Source organism: Arvicola amphibius, chromosome 2 (assembly GCF_903992535.2).
Source record: "Arvicola amphibius chromosome 2, mArvAmp1.2, whole genome shotgun sequence".
Lineage (NCBI taxonomy): Eukaryota > Metazoa > Chordata > Mammalia > Rodentia > Cricetidae > Arvicola > Arvicola amphibius.
Window position 1 is genome coordinate 161472277 of NC_052048.2, and position 13319 is coordinate 161485595.

The 13319-nt window shown below is 40.6% G+C and overlaps 1 pseudogene; it reads right to left on the reverse strand.

The window, feature by feature from the left end:
* Positions 1–270: 270 nt before the first annotated feature.
* LOC119806242 lies at positions 271–864 on the reverse strand (annotated as a pseudogene).
* Between the last annotated feature and the right edge of the window lie 12455 nt (positions 865–13319).

The following is a 13319-nucleotide window of genomic DNA, read 5'->3' on the forward strand; positions in this document are numbered from 1 at the left end:
GCATTCAGCAGCAAAACAGGGGGGAAGATGATATTTAGAACAGAGACCTGGTGGGTGCATACTGAACAGAAATAGACTGAGAATACCATTCTACCATGCCCTATTTATACACCAAAGGCAAGTCTGTGTGGACAAGAGAGACTGGGCTGTCATGCAAGAGCAGTAGTATTCTGGGAAAAGGGAATAATAGGATAGGGGTGGGGGCAGGCAGACAGAAGCAAGTTCCAGTTCTTAAATACTAGAAAGTAAGAATAATTTAGTCCTTGTCTTTTAGTGAAGAAACAGGATGCTCATTTTCTGCTCTACATTAACCTTCTCCATAACCTTAAATTCTGTAAAGGTTATTATGGCACTGTCCCCATCCTGATCAGCCTCCTGGATAGTCCTGTCTGCAGTGCTGCCCAGCTTATCATCTGAGACATTCACTCCAGCCACCATTTATAGTACCTGTAACAGCTCATCACGGGAGATCTTCTCATCTTTATCCAAATCACATAGTCTGAAAGCAAAGTGTAGTTTGTTGCTTCTGCTGTTGAGTGGTTCAGGTCCGTTCACATGGTTTTTTTGTTATCTTTTGTTATCGTCAGTGGGTTGGAAATGAGCCAAAGTTCTCATGAATCCTCGGAAGTTTATCTGGTCCTCTCCCTCTGAAAAGAAGGCATTGATGATCCGGTCCCCCAGTGGGTTAATGGCAAGTTCTGAAATCTTCTGGAAATCTTCTTGGCTGAGAGTCTCATTCGCCCCTTTGTCCAGGCTGGTAAACGGGCTGTACAGGCACGTGATCTGACTGTGGGAAAAGCCAGTCCCTTTCTTGATCTCCCTGAGCTCCTTGTCCGGTAGGAATGTGGAGGCCCCAGACCCCATCACTGTGGCAGGTGCTCCTCCAGGAGCAGCAGCCCAGAAACTCCTGCAGCAAGAGGGAAGGAGGGAAGGAAGGGCCAGGGGTCAAGAAGGGAGAGGGCACTCAAAAGGTTACATTTTAAATCACTCTTTAAAGCATTTTTAGAATATTTTCCCTACAGTTTTTGACCATGTACATTTTGAGCATCTAATCTGATAACAATACTATCGATGTGACATTTTTATAAATTGAATAGTAAGATAATTCTAACTTCCAGCATAATTGATAGAAATGCTTATTATTTTTTTATTAAAAATTTCCATCTCCTCCCCTCCTTCCACTTGCCTCCCCTCCCCTCCACCCACACCCCCACTCCCTCCCTCTCTAGGCCAAAGAGCAGTCAGGGTTCCCTACACTATGGGAAGTCCAAGGTCCTCCCAACTCCCTCCAGGTCCAGGAAGGTGAGCATCCAAACTGACAAGGCTCCTACAGAGCCCGTCCATGCAGTAGAATCATAGCCCAGCGCCATTGTCCTTGGCTTAGCCTCCACCATCAGCCACATTCAAAGAGTCCAGTTTGATCACATGCTCCATCAGTCCCATTCCAACTGGTCTTGGTGATCTCCCATTAGATCTGTCCCACCATCTCAGTGAGAATGCACCCCTCATGGTCCTGACTTCCTTGCTCATGTTCTCCCTCCTTCTGCTCCTCATTAGGACCTTGGGAGCTCAGTCCAGTGCTCCAATGTGGGTCTCTGTCTCTATCTCCATCCATCACCAGATGAAGGTTCTATGGTAATATGTGAGATAACCATCAATGTGGCTATAGGACAAGGCCAGTTCAGGCACCCTTTTCTCTGCTGCCCAAAGAACAAGCTGGGGACATCTCCTTGGACACCTAGGAACCCCTCTAGAGTTAAGTCTCTTGCCAACCCTAAAATGGCTCCCGTAATTAAGATACATACTTCCCTGCTCCCATATCCACCCCTCCTCCATCCCATTCCCTCAAACTTTACCCATTCTCTCTTTCTTTGGTCTATTTGATTGGAAAACCTTTTCCCAACCCTTTACTTTGAGGTAGTGTCTTTCTTTAAGTTTGAGGTGTGTTTTTTGTAAACAGCAGAATGTTGGGTCCTGTTTTCGTATCCAATCTCTTAGCCTGTGCCTTTTTATAGGTGCATTGAGTCCATTGATATTAAGTGACATTAAAGACCAGTGGTTGTTAACTCCGTTTATTTTTTTTCTGGTGGTAGAGTTTGTGTGTTTTCCTTCTTAGAGTTGTGCTGGTAGAGGGTTGTTAGATGCTTGTGTTATTATGGGTGTTGTTGGCTTCCTTGGTTTGTGATTTTCCTTCTATTACTTTCTGTAAGGCTGAGTTTGTGGCAACGTATTGTTTAAATCTGTTTTTGTCCTGGAATATCTTGTTTTCTCCATTGATGGTGAATGCAAGCTTTGCTGGGTATAGTAGTCTGGGCTTGCATCCATGGTCTCTTAGTGTCTGTAGCACATCTATCCAAGACCTTCTGGCTTTCATGGTTTCCATTGAGAAGTCAGGTGTAATTCTGATAGGTTTCCCTTTATATGTTACTTGACATTTTTCCCTTGCAGCTCTTAATATTTGTTCTTTATTCTGTATGATTTGTGTTTTGATTGTTATATGGCAAGGGGATGCTGTATTTGATCCAGTCTATTTGGTGTTCTGTAGGCTTCTTGTACCTTCATAGGAATATCCTTCTTTAGGTTGGGAAAGTTTTCTTCTATAATTTTGTTGAATATGGTTTCTGGGCCGTTGAGTTGTAATTCTTCTCCTTCTTCTACTCCTATTATTCTTAGGTTTGGTCTTTTCATGGTGTCCCAGATTTCCTAGATGATTTGTGTGAAGAATTTGTTGGATTTGTTTTGTTCTTTAAACAGTGAGTTTATTTCCTCTGTAGTATCTTCAATGTCTGAGATTCTTTCTTTTATCTCTTGTATTCTGTTGGTAATACTTGTCTCTGCAGTTCCTGTTTGTTTATGCAGATTTTCCATATCCAGCCTTCCCTCAGTTTGTGTTTTCTTCATCACCTCTATTTCATTTTTCAAGCCTTGAACTGTTTCCCTTACCTGTTTGATTGCTTTTTCTTGTTGTTCTTGTTTTTCTTGGGTATCTTTGAGAGATTTATCCATTTCCTCAACCTTTTTGTTTGTCATCTCTATTTCTTTATGACAGTTTTTCACCTCCTATTTAAGGTCCTCTGATATTTTTGTAATGTTCTGTTTAAAGTCAATTTCTTCTATTTCTTCTGGAGTAGGGTGTTCAATTCTTCTAGTTTCTTGATCCCTGGTTTCTGGTGATGTCATGTTGCCTTTCAGATTGTTGGGGGAATTTTTGCATTGGTGCCTGCCCATCTCTTCCTTCAAATGAAGCCAGGAAAGTCTTGGTGTCTTGGTCCAGTCTGCTGTGACTGACTCTCTGGGTGGATCTCCTAAGTGCAGGAGCAGGAACTGTTCCTGTCCATCTGGATGAAACTCCTCAGCACTGAAACAGGAATACCTGGTATTCCAAGGCCTCCTCAGACACAAGGGCAGACATGGGAGCAGGGCAGGGTCAAGTGGAAAACAGAAGCCCTGGAGCAAGAGCTGGGGTAGGGGGGTTGTGCTCTCTTCTGGGATAGTCTGTCCTGGGATAGCATACACTAACCAGTCTGGATGAAACTCCTCAGCACTGAAACAGGGATACCTGTCTGGATTAAACTTCTCAGCACTGAAACAGGGATACCTGGTATTCCAAGGCCACCTCAGACACAAGGGCAGACGTGGGGGCAGGGCAGGGTCAAGTCAGAAATGCTGATTATTAACAATAATTTAGGAACATCTCTTTGGCTTCACGGATCATCATTAGATCTGTGAAAAAGAACCACTGGAAAGGTATGTCTTCATAAACTGATGGATTAGGACTTTGGTACTGCAGAGAGATTGAGATATTACAGATCCAGAATTCATTCCCTTTTCTTGGGCTTGGTAAGCACATCCTCTATCCCCTTTGTAGTCAGAGGTATTTTGTTTATTCCCGGCTGCTCCGACACAAAATGATTACACAGAAACTATATTACTTAAAACACTGCTTGGCCAATAGCTTAAGTATATTTCTAGCTAGCTCTTATATCTTAAATTAAACCATTTCCACTATTTTATATTTTACCATAAGGCTTGTGGCCTTCTGGCAAGGTTCCAGCATCTGTCTCCACTGGTGGCTACATGGCATCTCAAATACACCACCTATTTTCCTCCAGCATTCAATTTAGATTTCCTGCCTAGCTCTGTTCTACCCTATCACAGGCCAAAGTAGCTTCTTTTGTCATTAATCTATAAAATCAACACTTATACAGAAGGGCTTCCCATATCACAACTCTATGTCAGGAAGGTTGTCCTGTGACCAACAGAAAAAAATTTGGAAATTTATGAACTTAGCAGACCACTAGTTCCAACCAAGCCAGAAGCTACAAGCATCTTCAGAGAGCATCTAAGAGGTCTAGTCAATTCTCCTCCTTCTTCCTGCACCACCTCTCACCACCTCTCTAATATCCTAACCAATGGATATTAGACTTGCCTCGAGCTATGACTTTCTTTGGTCTGTGAAGTATAAAACTTCATGCAACAGCTTCCACATTGTAACATGAAATTTGGGACAACTTAAATCTGTGAGTCCCAGGTCCCAGTCACTCAGAATAGCCTCAGAATCAACTCTCTTATCCCCATGAAGTTGAGAACTGTTTGTGTCAGGGTTCTATCGTGTTATCTTTTGGGCTGTTGCTCCCTCATGGGTCAGTAATATGACTTGGGCATGAGAGAGGAACAATTGGACAGACTCTTTGGTAGGCAGACAGACAGGGAGGCTCACCAGATTTTTTAAAAAAAGAAACAAAAACAAAACAACAACAACAATGATGATAAAATTCCAGGATGGTTGTTTGACTTCTTCACCCTCCTGATCTGAAACAAAATACTGGCAGCTTAAAACAAAGGCCTTGTGGGCTTTTTTTTCTCCTGCTGAATGTGCTCCCTGTCTGCAGACCAGTCTAACAAGTTCAAGGCCAGACCAAGATGTCTTTATTCTACACTTTTGGACCTATCAGCCTCCCTTGTCTCTGTTCAAACTGACCACTTCTAAAAGGGGAGGAAGCCTCAAAGACCTCGACACCCTGGAGAAGAGGCTGAGCCTCAGTTTCCCCAGGCCCTGTCTACTTTCTGGATCTCTCTGTGTGTAGTGTGTGTCTACAGTCCCCCACCCTTAAAAGCCTTTCTTTACCAGCTGATTCTGTCTTCTCCTGTTTGCTGTTATTTTCCCTGCTGCTGTTTGTTGTGTTTGTCCTTCTTTCCTGTCTTCTAATTCTTTAAATGGCAGAGTAAACAAACCTGATGAAGACTTCAACAGGGTGGCAGACAGGTCCCCAGAGACCAGCATTTTAATATGCCTATTGGTGATCAGTTTTCCCCCATTACACCTCGACTTTGCAATCTGCTGCTGCTGGGTACATTTCTAGAGTGGGTAACCCCCAGACTCAGGTGCTGACATTCTTACCACATGAAACCCATCTGCCAGAAATGAAAGGTGGCAGAAAACCATTCCTCCACAAAGACCTCGGAATAACAGAAATAGCCAATGTTAGCATACAGGAACACCTGCCCCTGCCCCTTTGGGACCTGGCAGAGTGTGTAACCCCTGTGCACATGACAGTACCCTGGCCTGCTGTGTAGTCTCATCCTGTCTCTTCCTCTTCTTCTTTCTATTCCTCTCTCTCATCTGAGTGTCTGTCTGTCTGTCTGTCTGTCTGTCTGTCTGTCTCTATCTATCTATCTATCTATCTATCTATCTATCTATCTATCTATCTATCTTTCTCTCTCTTCCTGTCTGTCTCTCTGTCTCTTTGTCTCCCCCCTCCACTGTCTTCCCACAAGACCACTCTACACTCCCTTCTCTCTCTCCCTTCATCCATCCCAACCACCACCATCAATAAAAACTGTCACATGAGCGTGGTCTGCATGGCATGCCTGTCTCTCACTGCAGTGGTGCTCCTTGAACCCGACCCATGTGACAAGGTCCATCTCACGCTTACATACCCCACGAAGGACACTGAAGCATTTGAATACGTCAGACTTGATGGAATCTCAAATTTCCCTTTCTTCTATTCTAGAAAACATCTTTGGTAACTCTAGAGCCCTCACTATCTTTCTCACAGTAAAGTACAAGAAGAGCAAAATGAACAGACATGCCTCAATTTATGTCACACAAAGCTATTACATTTGGGGAAAAATAAAATAAAACCAGAAAATGTTGCACTGGCAAATGCAACAAAGACACACACCACATTTCCAGGGCTCCTTGTGGGAACCGGGAGAACATCCTTAGAGGTAAGAAAAGGCATCCAACACTGAGCAAGCTCAGTCTTTTGGTAGATGCATCTTGCCTGGAAAATTGTGGGTTTTTGCTGAATGTTAAATCTCCCTCTCCAAAGTCACCAACTCTTCCTGGGCTTGGCTAAGGTCCTGCCACTTGATGTTTTCACACAACTTAAGGGGTTTATTTTTCTCTGGACCAGAGACTACTTCAATATTCTATCAGTCTATCACTTTATGTTACATTTCTATCATAAAGGCAAAGAGTAGCAATGAGTAGCTCACGTGTATAAATGTTTCTTCCTGCTTATATGGTATGTTTAAAGTTTCAATGTGCATTTCTACAAAGAACTGTGGCTATTGACTAGGTTTGCTGTTACCAATAAAAATCAAAAAAATACATGTAAATATGGATTAGTAAAAAGACTCATCATCTCATTTATTTACATAGAGAAAACCTACATTTACCTACTGACTATGAGTCAATATGTAAGTAGGCATGGCAGGAACTGCAACCCACCCCCATGTAAATATGTATCATTGTGCATACACAAACTACCTCTATAACAAAATGAAGATTAAGTGCATGAATCTGAAAGCCACAGTATACTACTTCACCCTGTAGAAATACCATTTAATTTATCTTGATATTTAAGATTTAGTGATTATTGTTATTGCCCTAATGATTTAGATTATATGATGACACAGTTACTGGTAATAACAGTGAAAATAACATCCTTATAATAATTAGGAAAGAGCAAGAAAATAATTAATTTAAATGTATATCTTAATGATGTCCTCAACTGTAAAGATGCTCTAAATATTTAAAAAGTATATTTATTTGTTCACTGACATTCAAAATATATTATAAAACTTCTCATAAAAATTTCAAACCTAGAAAATAATGAAATATAGAATATTTATTAATAAATTCACAAGTGTTCTGATTTTCATTTAATAGAAAATAATATGATAGTTAAACTGCATCAGCAATTATATTTTGTATCTGCCTTACAAAAATTTTATATAATGGTTGGAGAGATGGCTCAGTAGGGTTTGGAGCACTAGCTGCTCTGGAAGAAGACTCAAGCTTGGGTCATAGTACCCACATCAGGCGACTCACACCCTCCCATAACTCCAGTCCCACGGCATCCACCTCTCTAGCTGCTGCAAGCATTCAACTGTATGTGATACACATAAAGTCACATAGTCACACATACATACAAATAAATTAAAAATTAATTAAAAAATTCTAAGTAACATAAAATTATGCATGCAAAATTAAATACAATGTGAGCATTAGAATAACAAAATATATTATATTACTTGAAAGAGAAAACATAGGTATCATAAAACAGATCGTGTATTAAATCAGCAAAAAAGTTTGAATTTCACTTTAGCTGTACCAGAGAAAAGGATGTTACCTGTCACAATACTTTCTGAAGAAAGAGCATAGATTAATGTTCTGAATCTACATGATCTGACACCAAAATTTATTTCTACTTACCCTATTAAAGAAGGTCTCAGATTAGATATATACATTTAGACTTTTATATTCATCCTTATTAGGCATCTTGTCAATTACAAACCAGGATCATCTGGGAAGAGGGAACTTCATTTGAAAAGGTTTCTCTATTAGATTGGCCCATATGCAACTCTGTAGGCATTTTCTAGATTAACTGGTATGAGATGTCCAGGCCACTGTAAGCAGTGTTACCCGGGGTCTTATACAACCAGTGTTACCCTGGGTTGTATAAGAGATAGGGTGATGAAACTATTGTAGGAAGTAAGAGAACATTCTTCCATAGCCTCTGTCTCCATCCCTTCCTCCAGATTTCTGACTTGAGTTCTACCCTGATGGATTATTACCTGGGAATGTAAGATGAAGTAAGCCCTGTTTTTCCTAGTTGCTTCTGGTCAGTGTTTTTATCACAGCATCAGAAAGCTAACCAAGGTAAATGTTACCATATTTTCTGCTTTCAACCTGTTTTCCTGAGTCTATGCATGGTGCTATAGGCTCTTTGGCTTCTGGAGAAGAGCTACATTCTATTTCAGGTTGGTGCTGTAATAGGATGCATGTGGTGTCTTCGTTACCTTAACATTCTAAATAGCAAGCACTGTATCATAAAATCCTACTCTTGATTCCTCCTAGATGAGACACAGCTACTTCAAGACTTTGGCTGAATATCAGTCTCTCATGACAAAATCTGAAATGTAGATTTTCTTGTTTGTTCATATACATTTGTTTTACCTGGGAGGACATGGGACCCTGGAATAGGGAACTTTCAAGTTCTACTAATATTTACTTATGTCATCTGGAATAACTCATGTGCCCTTTGGAGTTTTCTATAGAGCTGTTCCATAAAGGGGTCAAACAGTGACTAGAGGTGAATCCTTTCTCATAGAAGCACTCTGTGACGCTCATATATAGCACTTACAGTTTCATATGAATTTACTTGTGCCTTATTCTTCACAGATGTATTAAATGCATAATATTTGTTAAATTATGCCTGGGTTTTACTTCTATTCATTATTTTAGTCCCACAGCACTGATGAACAGCTGCATCCACTAATAACCCAAGGCCAAGATTATGGCTTGAACACTTTATAGACTTATCCTCCTAGGAACTGTAGGTTAATTTCTTCCTGTACAAAGGGGAAAATCAAATACAGCGAATGTACTATGATTCTCAATTGATTTTAAGTGGGATTTTCTTAAGGAAGTATTTCATTAAGAATGTACTGTGTTATTGACCTTGTATATTGCCATGTTACCGAAGGCGTTTATCAGCTGTAAGAGTTCTTTGGTGGAGATTTTGGGGTCACTTATGTACACTATCATATCATCTGCAAATAACGAAAGCTTAACTTCTTCCTTTCCAATTCGAATCCCCTTGGTCCCCTTATGTTGTCTTATTGCTATTGCTAGGACTTCAAGCACTATATTGAAGAGATAAGGAGAGAGTGGACAGCCTTGTTGTGTTCCTGAATTTAGTGGGATGGCCTTGAGTTTCTCTCCATTTAGTTTGACGTTAGCTGTTGGCTTGCTGTAAATAGCCTTTATTATATTTAGGAATGACCCCTTTATCCCTATTCTCTCCAAGACCTTTATCATAAAGGGGTGTTGAATTTTGACAAATGCTTTTTCAGCATCCAATGAGATGATAATATGGTTTTTTCCTTCAGTTTATTTATATGATGGATTACATTGATAGATTTTCATATGTTGAACCAGCCCTGCATCTTTGGGATGAAGCCTACTTGATCGTAGTGGATAATTTTTCTAATGTGTTCTTGGATTCGGTTTGCCAGTATTTTGTTGAGAATTTTTGCGTCGATGTTCATGAGTGAGATTAGCCTGTAATTCTCTTTCTTGGTTGAGTCTTTGTGTGGTTTCAATGCAATCCCCATCAAGGTCCCAACAAAATTCTTCACAGATCTTGAGAGGACAATAATCAACTTTATATGGAAAAACAAGAGACCCAGGATAGCCAAAACAATCTTATACAATAAAGGAACTTCTGGAGGCATTACCATCCCTGACTTCAAACTCTATTACAGAGCTACAGTATTGAAAACAGCTTGGTATTGGCATAAAAACAGAGAAGTTGACCAATGGAATCGAATAGAAGACCCGGATCTTAACCCACAAATCTATGAACACTTGATTTTTGATAAAGGAGCCAAAAGTGCACAATGGAAGAAAGAGGGCATCTTCAACAAATGGTGCTGGCATAACTGGATGTCAACCTGTAGAAGAATGAAAGTAGATCCATATCTATCACCATGCACAAAACTCAAGTCCAAATGGATTAAAGACCTCAATATTAATCGGAACACACTGAGCCTGGTAGTGGAGAAAGTGGGAAGTACTCTACAACATATGAGTACAGGAGACCATTTCCTACGTATTACCCCAGCAGCACAGACATTAAGGGCAACATTGAATAAATGGGACCTCCTGAAGCTGAGCAGCTTCTGTAAAGCAAAGGACACTATCACTAAGACACAAAGGCAGCCTACTGACTAGGAAAAGATCTTCACCAACCGTGCAACTGACAAAGGTCTGATCTCTAAAATATATAAGGAACTCAAGAGACTAGATTTTAAAATGCTAATTAACCCAATTAAAAAATGTGGCTCTGAGCCGGGCGGTGGTGGCGCACGCCTTTAATCCCAGCACTCGGGAGGCAGAGGCAGGCGGATCTCTGAGTTCGAGGCCAGCCTGGTCTACAAGAGCTAGTTCCAGGACAGGCTCTAGAAACTACAGGGAAACCCTGTCTCGAAAAACCAAAAAAAAAAAAAAAAAAAAAAAAAAAAAAAAAAAAATGTGGCTCTGAACTGAACAGAGAATTCTCAACAGAAGAAGTTCAAATGGCCAAAAGACACTTAAGGTCATGCTCAACCTCCCTAGCTATCAGGGAAATGCAAATCAAAACAACTTTGAGATACCATCTTACACCTGTCAGATTGGCTAAAATCAAAAACACCAATGATAGCCTTTGTTGGAGAGGTTGTGGGTTAAGGGGTACACTCATCCATTGCTGGTGGGAATGCACACTTGTGCAACCACTTTGGAAAACAGTGTGGTGGTTTCTCCGGAAATTCAGGATCAACCTACCCCAGGACCAAGCAATTCCACTCTTGGGAATTTACCCAAGAGATGCCAAATCATAATAAAAAGCATTTGTTCAACTATGTTCATAGCAGCATTATTTGTAATAGCCAGAACCTGGAAACAACCTAGATGCCCTTTAGTGAAAGAATGGTACTAGAAACTGTGGAATATATACATATTAGAATACTACTCAGCGGTAAAAAACAATGACATCTTGAATTTTGCATGCAAATGGATGGAAATAGAAAACACTATTCTAAGTGAGGTAACCCAGACCCAAAAAGATGAACATGGGATGTACTCACTTATAATCTATTTCTAGCCATAATTAAAGGACTTTGAGCCTATAATTTGTGATCCTTGAGAAGACAATAAGAAGATGAACCCAAATAAAACATACAGTTATAAAAAAAAAACATACAGTTATCCTCCTGGATGTTGGAAGCAGATAAGATTGCTAGAACCTTCACCTGGCGATGGATGGAGACAGAGACAGAGCCCCACACTGGAGCACCGGACTGAGCTCCCAAGGTCCTGATGAGGAGCAGAAGGAGAGAGATCATGAGAAAGAAAGTCAGAACCATGAGGGCTGCGTTCACCCACTGAGACGGCAGGACAGAACTAACGGGATATCACCAAGTCCAGTTGGAATGGGACTGATGGAACATCCGACCAAAACGGACTCTTTGAAAGTGGCTGATGGTGGAGGCTGACCGAGAAGCCAAGGACAGTGGCGATGAGCTTGGTCTCTACGACAAGGACAGGCTCTGTGTGAGCCTTGTCAGTTTGGTTGCTCACCTTCCTGGACCTGGAGGGAGTTGGGAGGACCTTGGACTCAACATAGTGTAGAGAATCCTGATGGCTCTTTGGCCTGGAGAGGGAGGGAGTGGGGGTATGGGTGGAGGGGAGGGGAGGGAAGGGGAGGAGGAGGGAAGGAGATGTAATTTTTAATAAAAAAAAATAAACAGAAAAAAAGAATGTACTGTGTCATTTTAGCCAACAGCATAGAAATCTGCTGGAGAAAAACACATTCATAACTATTTTCCTGGTTCTCCCAAAATGTTTTCCTACAAGGAAATATTCATCAGCTATAAACCACCACCTACTTTCACGTTCTTTCTCATCCCATCGTCAAACCCCTGCCTCTCACTGATTCTATAGTATGGGTCAGCTGCATAGTTTTCTACAAACAGTGAAGGGTTTGTTCCTGCAAGGAAAAGTGGAATGTATTTGTGGAAAACAATAACCACTTGACTTTTGTGGTAGGTAAAGTAATGAGCTATTATCAAACACAAATATCCATCATATTACTGATTTTATGACTATTTTCCATGGAACAATTGATATGAGCAGTATAGCACATACATGAATAAAGATTTAGGTGGAACTTTGAGAGATCACCATGCTTGGGTTCTTTGTCACACAACCAGTACTTTCTGCTATTCCACAAACTCAGGGAGGAAACTCATGTCATCTCTCAAAATCTATGCAGACACCCTACTAGAATTTTTCAATAAAGTCATAATTAAACACTTCACTTAACACAAAAGATATATATATATATACATATTCATATATATATATTCATATATATATATATATATATATATATATGGAGCAGCTTCTTTAAGGACACAGTAAGTGAAATGCTGACGACTTTTGGGTAGGGTATCTCCTTTAAGCCTGGTTACACTTCCTTTCATTTCCCAGAACTGCAAGATAAGACCCAAAATTCAGATAAGATTTGACTTCAGGTCTTACAGAATCAAAAAACAAATAATGGCAGCAACAAAAAATCAGTGTGAGTACTTTTACAGAATTAAACTTTTCAAATAGATTGAGTTTTGACAAAAAGGCCAATTCTTGCAAAATTTTTATAGTGAACCCAGGGTAGGCAGTGAATTATCAACAAAGGTATTTTCTTTTTCTTTTTTTTAATATGGTTTATTTATTTTTTTTATATTTAAAAATTTCCATCTCCTCCCCTTCTCCTCCCCCTTCCCTCCCCTCCCCTCCATCCATAGCCCCCCTCCCTCCCTCTCCAGGCCAAGGAGCCATTGGGGTTCCCTACTCTATGTTAAGACCAAGGTCCTTCCAACTCCCCCCAGGTCCAGGAAGGTGATCAACCAAGCTGAGAAGGCTCCCACAGAGCCCGTCCATGCAGAAGAATCAAAGCCCAGCGCCTTTGTCCTTGGCTTCTCAGTCTGCCTCCACCATCGGCCACATTCAGAGAGTCCGGTTTGGTCTCATGTTCCATCAATCCCATTCCAACTGGATCAACAAAGGTATTTTCAACTTTAAGAATGGCCACAACCCCAGTCTTCTTCCTTTGTCTGTAAAGCACCTAGCCTAATTAATGCTTTGTTTAAGTAAATACAAACACATGTGCAATCATAATAAGAACCAGTCCAGCATATCCTGCACCTAGGAATTGCTTGAAAATAATATTAATAATTAAAGTACATCTTAAATTTCAAGTTTTGCT